Genomic DNA, 7,001 nt, shown 5'->3' on the forward strand with positions numbered 1-7,001 from the left:
TGGGCCCCCAGCACAAAGAGGACGTGGGGCTGTTGGAGGAGCATGGCCGAGGGGTGGTCCCCGCACACTGCCTTGCAGGAGGCAGCAGAGCTCACTGCCTACAACAGGATGGCATTCAGCTGGGCTGAAATCAAGGCTTCAGTGAGGGGGTAGCACAGGCTCCTTCCACACTGGGAGCAGAAACCTCGCGCTACACTGTGCAGCTGCTGGATTTGGGCTCTGAGAAGGGCACTCTCACCACGTCTGGGGTGGAAACCCCCACTAATTTCATGCAGCCCATGTAATTGCTGTCAGATGAGGGTGCCTCTGTGTCCTTTGATATTGGTCAGCTTTGAACTGGTGCTACTGATGTAAAGGGCTATGTATGTCCAACACTGCTGCTCCCATGTGCTGTTCTCTCCTTGTTAGAAGTTCTCAATCATCTATTACGTTTTGCACATCTAATTGAGGTAATTAATAGAGGGCTTTTAAAGGATTATGGCCATCTGTATATACAGGAAAACTATTTGAAGAAGATTTAAGATTACTCAGCTCTAATGAGATAATATTTTGTAAGTTTTTTTTTTTTTTTTTTTTTTTTTTTTATAAGCTAATAAAACGTTTTACAAGAGGAGGCCGACATTGGCAAGATCATGAGCTGCATCTTAATTCCCCCCCCTCCACATTTTCACGAAGAAAAAGATTTCTACTTTTGACATCCTCAGTTCTGGGTTTCATTCATTCCAGCCTTTGTATGACCCAGCAACCCTGGGGAGCCAATGGTGAAGGACTTGAGCCCAAGGGAGCTCCAGCCTGTCTGCTTGACTACAGCTACTGTCAAAAAAATGTAAATAAAACCAGAGCAGAGTTAGGAGGTTCTTCTGGTACCAAAAGACTTCATGAAGACAGTGTTTTTTTGGTTACAGTTGACTTTCCTCTGTAATGCCTGTGATTTTGCAGTGATTAAGCTTACACCAGCTCACGTTCTTTCTCTTGTGCCTAAAGCTTAACCTCCAAAATGTGCTGGCCAGACAACCTGCCACAGAAGAAGCAGTACTGACACCGTTAGAGTGCACTTCCCCACGCCTGTGTGCTGCTCTGGAGTAGAAACCTGTCAGGGCCTGGGCTAGTCAACTGCCTTGCCAAGTGGATTACACGTTCCAGAATAATTTTTATGATATAATAATGCTGGGTAATTCCCTCCTGCTCTTGTACATGGGGCATAATAGATTTTTGTTGTCTTCTGCTTTAATTTATTTGCAAAACATCCATCAACTCTGTAAGTGTTCAAAAAACCCACAAAAACAAACCCACCCCAAACCCCACCGCACAAAGAACCATCCCAAAAAATTGGACTAAATTGCATCATGTCTTCTGGAACCGGCTCAAAATGAAAGCAATCTCCTATTGTAATTTTTAATAACTGTTACTATGGTTTACTTTGCCAGTCTCAAATGCTCTCTCTTACTAAGTTATTGTAAACTACCATTGGACGGTGCTCTGCTTTACTTGGTGTTCATCTGTTATTGCTGTTAGGAAATTAGGTGTAGGTGTTAATTTCTTTCTGTTCCATGTTTTAACCTTGTGACTTAATTGTTAAATTTGGAATGAAGCTGCAGCAAAAATAGGAGAGTGTAATTGAACGTGTCCAGGCAGCACTTGTCTGTTTAGTATTCAAAGTTAGGAGTCAGTTTTTGACCTTTTCATTGTATTAGCTTCAATCTTTTTCTTTAGCTGCTTGCTAACTGTTGGTGATCTGCAGGTTCCTGACCGTGTGTTTCCCTGCAGCTCCCATCTGAGTTACCCCAGGGAAGAATCTGGGATGCAGCTTGTCCACGATGACAGGCTCTGCCCTGCCAGGTGACCGACGAAGCAAAGAGAGCCTCTGTTTCCTTCCACATGTACGTGCCAAAATATTGGGTGGTTTCTCATTGTCGTCTCAAGGGAAAACAAAGGGGAGAAAAGACAACTCAGTTTTCCTCCTCTTGTTAACTGAGGGACTGGAGTGGAAGGTGCAGCAGGATGGGGTTAGACGATGGCTCCTGGAATATGCTGGTGGTCTCTGGGCTGCAGTGCTGGGAGGTTACCAGCTCATCCCCTTTCCCTGCCTTCACCGACTGGTCCAAAGGATTTTTTTAAAATTTTATTTATATATTTATCTATCTATTTATTTATTTATTTTGTGTAGGCAAGTCAACTGAAAAAAAGGGTAAGGAAAGGGCGTAGCAAGGGAAATGAGCTGGAGAGAAAGATGAGGGGGGAATGTGGCTGCTGAAGGAACTCGCAGGGGAGATTCTGCTGCAAGTTGTTTGACAGTGAGGGGGGAAAGCATATTGCATGCAGTGTTCTTGCTACCTGGAAGGCCTTTGGGTTTAGTAATTGGAGGCTCTTGATTTGTTTTCTCAGCATGGGCAGGCAACCCTGTGACACGTAAATACTCTCCCAAAACACAGGCTTTCAGCTCCTGCAATAGCTGTCGTTACTGAAGCCCACTGTCATAACACCACGCAAAGCTGGCATGTGGGAGAGCAGCCCCCAGCCTCTCTCTGTGCCCTTCATCTTGGAGAATTTAGGAACAAAGCAACTGACACGGAGAGAAAAGACTTGCGGTATGTCTGTAGTGTGATTGGCATTTCTTTTTGTGAAATCTCAGGAGGTGAAAGTCATACTAAATGTGCGTGACACAACTGAAATACAAAATAAGCCAGAAATATTTCACAGCGATGCCAGATATTTTTTTTTAAATTTTATTTTATTTAAGATACATTTTCTATAGGAGATTAAACATTTATTTTCTGGTCTTTAGGGTAATAAATTATTATTATTTTTTGCTTAAATGCACTGCTTTACAATGAGTATTTCCATGCAGATAACTCACAAATTATTCCTAGGAATCAAAACAATTACAGAGCTTTCATATATTCCAACAAAGGAACCTCCTGTTGGGGTGATTCCCTCTGCCTCTCTCTCCCCCCCCCCCCCCCCCTCTTTTACTCTGCGACAGATGAGCCTGTTCAAGGTTTTATAGGGTAGCGAATGGTATCACCTAGAAACAGACAATTGATAAGAGGTTGCCTGGGAAACCCTGTGCTCATAGATTTTCATTTTGCTGCATTATGCACCTGTAGGTGCAATTATTCATAATTAAAAAAAGTCCTCCCGTGGAACTGGTGAAGTGACGGGGAAATTACATTATATTCTCTGGAGAATCGAATCCTATTTTCTCATTTGATTTTTTGATCATCTTTAACAGTGGAGGTGGGGGTGGAGGTTTTTTTTTTTTATGGTGGGGGCGGGGGGGGGGGAATACTTGCAGCAAATAGAGATTCTGCTTGAGAAAGCAATATGGAAATACGCTGGTGACTGCTTTAAATGCAGCTCACGTACAATGTAGTCTGCCTGCCAGTGGAAAAACCCCACCAGCCCTCAAGAGAGCCCTGCTCTGATCAGTCTGAGTATTATTCCTTCAGCTTTAATAATTCAAACTCCCTGTCTGCCTTGCAGGGAGTTTTCCTCTCGCATGGAAGACACATGATGCTGGCTGGGGAGATCCCCAGTCTGCTGCTCATGTTTTTAATGATTGGCTTGTTCTTGACACTATCTTCTCAAGGAAAAAAAATATATTTTTATCCTTTTATACAAGAAAATCCATATGGGCTCGCAAAGATTTATAGGAGCTTTCAATCTCCAGTTTCCTTCTATTTTTTTTTGTCTGCAAGTAGGAGTAAACAGTAGGTTTGACTATTTAACTTGGGCTTATGAGTTAAATATAGAGACAAAATCATGATTAGCCTGTTCCATCTGAACTGGTAAACTGAGCTTCCAAAGCAAATCATCATGTGCCCAGAGTGTTTTCGTGGTATAAGATTTGATGCTAGAGGGTTTAAAAAGAAAGAAATGAAAAGCCGACCTCATGTTCTGAATATCCTGTGTGCAATTTACTGTATGTGGGTATGCGTAGGGGAGAATTCTGCTGAGTTTCGTGCAGCAGGTTCGTAATGGCTCTTACAACCCGAGGATGAATTACGAAACCTCAGCAAGCCTTGCCAGCTATCAGCAGCCTCCATCCTTCATGTGCTGGGATGGAGCTCCCCTGGAAGGTGCTGGATCCTGAAGCAGCCTGGCTGGGAGAGGAGAGGTCTGGTGATGTGTCCATGGAAGGGCAATGTTAGCCATGGCCACAGCATCCTTCTTCCTTGGCAGAAATGGAGCTGTGACACAAATAGGATCCAAATAAGACAAAGTGGTGGTGGTGGAGGGGAAGCCCCACATAGAGTCTCACTGATTCTTGTTGGGTGGACTGCTGGGGGGGGCACAGATGGAAGGTGCCCCGTGGTGTTTTGGTGCTGCAGGGCATGGCCAAGGGGGAAGCCAAAGCCTGAGCAGCGTTTCTTCTCAGCAGGTTCCCACACTTGTTCACTCTGCCCTGCTACTGCAATCCTCTCTGGTGCCAGGCAGGGCTGCGATACAGCATCCTCCTGCCTGCACAACCTTGAAAAATTTCCATTGGATGTGAGGACAGCATTCTGGAGAATTCAGAGCAACGAACTGCTTTTCTTAGTTGCTGTTCACGTACGCAGGAGGAGTGGTACTCAGACCTCCAGGTGACCAGGGGCCAGCCCGGTGGCTGAAAGCTGCTGCAGCGCCGCGTAGCAGAGGGGCTGCCCCAGAAACAAGGGCAGCTGTCTTTGTTGTCTCTGCAGAGACAGCCTGCCAGCGGGGTCGGAAGGAGAACGGGCAGTCTTTTCTTTCTCCTCCATTTCTCTTTTTGTCTGTAAAATCTGACTTCTGTCCTTCAGACACTGTCTGCGCTACAGTTCTCTCTTGCCTCTTTGTACAAGGACAACGAGGATCAAAACCCAATTTTTCTCCTCTAAATGTTGCTTTTATCCCAGATGGGTGGTAGAAGTGAGACTCTTATGCTTTAAAAAGCTAATAGCACAATATGTAAATACTTACAGCTGACTGTCAAATTTACTTCTGTTGCTATGCATGAATTTAGATTCAAGGTTATGCAGCTCCAACTGCTTCAGTGAAAGAATTGATATTTCAAGATGTTTAAAGTCCTTGTTTGCACACAACTATTAGTTCTTTTTTACATGCATTTTCTGCAATAAATATGCATTTTGTATCTTCTAGGCAATGATGTAATGCAAGTATTTAGTTTCCATGTAAATATATTATATATTCTGGGGGAATTGCAAATTGCTAGCAACATTGCTTCAGCACAGAAATCCATTTAGTAAGACAGATTTATTGTAGAACTGCTGAATTAGTTCACTTGATATATAACCTGCAGTTTGATATTCCTTCTGCCTTCTCAGCTACACAAATACTAAGCAGATTAGCTTGACCATGGAGGAGGCTGCACCTGCAGTTCTCTCTTTTATGGAAAGGTTAAATGAAACACAACAGCATAGTTGTGCTGACTGTGGTCATAGAGCAGATCTGTGACTGGGCAAAAAAGAAATCTCTTAATTCTTCATGCCTGGACTCTGCACTAGTGATCACGCTCACTTGTTAAGTCTCATACCTGTCATTTGCCATGCTGTTTTTCATGAAGGAGGCAGAAGCTGTTGGATACTTTTTAAGAAGGAGCCCTTCCTAATTATCCTCTGCCAAGTGTATTTGTGTGCTTAGCTTGAATCTAGTTCTTTCAGCATCTACGAGAGACTAATGTGAACTATAATAATTCAAAATCTCTTAGGATCATTTGACAGCTCGCTGTGATTCTGCTGTCCCCAGCCAGCCATTACAATTGATCACGATGCAGAGGCGAGTTCAGTGTTTGCTGCCAAGTCACCATTAAAACCTGTTCTGGTGCTTAGGGAACATCAGCTGAGGAACTGGGGGGAAGAAGGGCATGACAAACCCCTCACAACAGCGAACCTCCCTTTGTCTGTGTGGAGGAGCTCTCAATCCATTCAGCAGAAATGGTTGTGTGGCTTGGGCTGCTTGCAGCCAGTGCTTGGGAGTACAAAGGCTGCCTTTCCTGCCTCTCTTGGGAACTTGTGTCTTTTTACTGGCAACAATCTCCTTAAATTATGATATGCTAGCTTGACCTTGGCAATACTTTACCCAGCAACAATGGACGCATGCTTGTTGTTGCTCCACTTACCTTATTTGAGCAGTTTTTCCCTGTGTTCCCTTTTCCTCTTAACATTCACTTGGACTTTGTGTTTTCAGGATCCCACGTAAAGAGGAAAAATAGTCATATCTTCTTGTCAGTATTATAGAATCATCATACCGTGGCTTGGTTTGAAGGGAGCTTAAAGACCACCCAATTCCAAGCCCCCTCCCATGGGCAGGGACACCTCCCACCAGATCAGGAGGCCCAAAGCCCCATCCAGCCTTGTCTGGAGCACCTCCAGGGATGGGGCATCCACAGCTTCTCTGGGCAGCCTGTGGAAGTGCCTCACCACACTCTGAGGGAAGAATTTCTTCCTAATATCTAATCTATATCTACTCTCTTTTAGTTTAAAGCCATTCCCCCTTGTCCTATCACCACACTCCCTGACAAAGAGTCCCTGCCCAGGTTTCCTGCAGATTCCTTTAGGTACTGCAAGGCAGCTGTAAGGTCTCCCTGGAGCCTTCCCTTCTCCAGGCTGAACAACCCCAGCTCTGTCAGTCTTCATAAGAGAGGTGCTCCAGCCCTCTGATCATCCTTGTGGCTCGCTTCTGGACCTGCTTAAGTAGATCCAGGCCTGTCTTATATTGGGAGGCCAAGAGATGAAGAGATGTGATGGGTAGAGAACACTGAGTAAACCTGGAGCTGATGTTATCTAAGCCAACGGGACCATAAGGGGAACCTCTAGTAATACATCACAGTGCATAATAATTTTGTCTCTGCATTGTGTTTATGAATTCTGATGGCAAAGTGTGACACTAAATGCCCAACAGCAATAACAATATGTATTAGAAACAAAAGGGTTACAGATGAGACTTAGAAATTACTACGGAGTCAGGCTTTCAAGGCTTGACTCTGAAATTTAAATTTCCGCACAGTTCTCCCCTCCCCTCCC

At 44.4% G+C, this 7,001-nt stretch overlaps 1 long non-coding RNA gene across 1 annotated transcript; it reads left to right on the forward strand.

Moving 5' to 3' along the window:
* The first annotated feature begins 988 nt into the window (after positions 1 to 988).
* LOC118156454 lies at positions 989 to 2,684 on the forward strand. The gene is made up of 3 exons (XR_004746274.1): positions 989 to 1,171; positions 1,742 to 1,880; positions 2,433 to 2,684. It is a non-coding gene; the product is annotated as an uncharacterized LOC118156454 (long non-coding RNA).
* The last annotated feature ends 4,317 nt before the right edge of the window (positions 2,685 to 7,001 follow it).

This window comes from Oxyura jamaicensis, chromosome Z, assembly GCF_011077185.1.
Source record: "Oxyura jamaicensis isolate SHBP4307 breed ruddy duck chromosome Z, BPBGC_Ojam_1.0, whole genome shotgun sequence".
NCBI lineage: Eukaryota > Metazoa > Chordata > Aves > Anseriformes > Anatidae > Oxyura > Oxyura jamaicensis.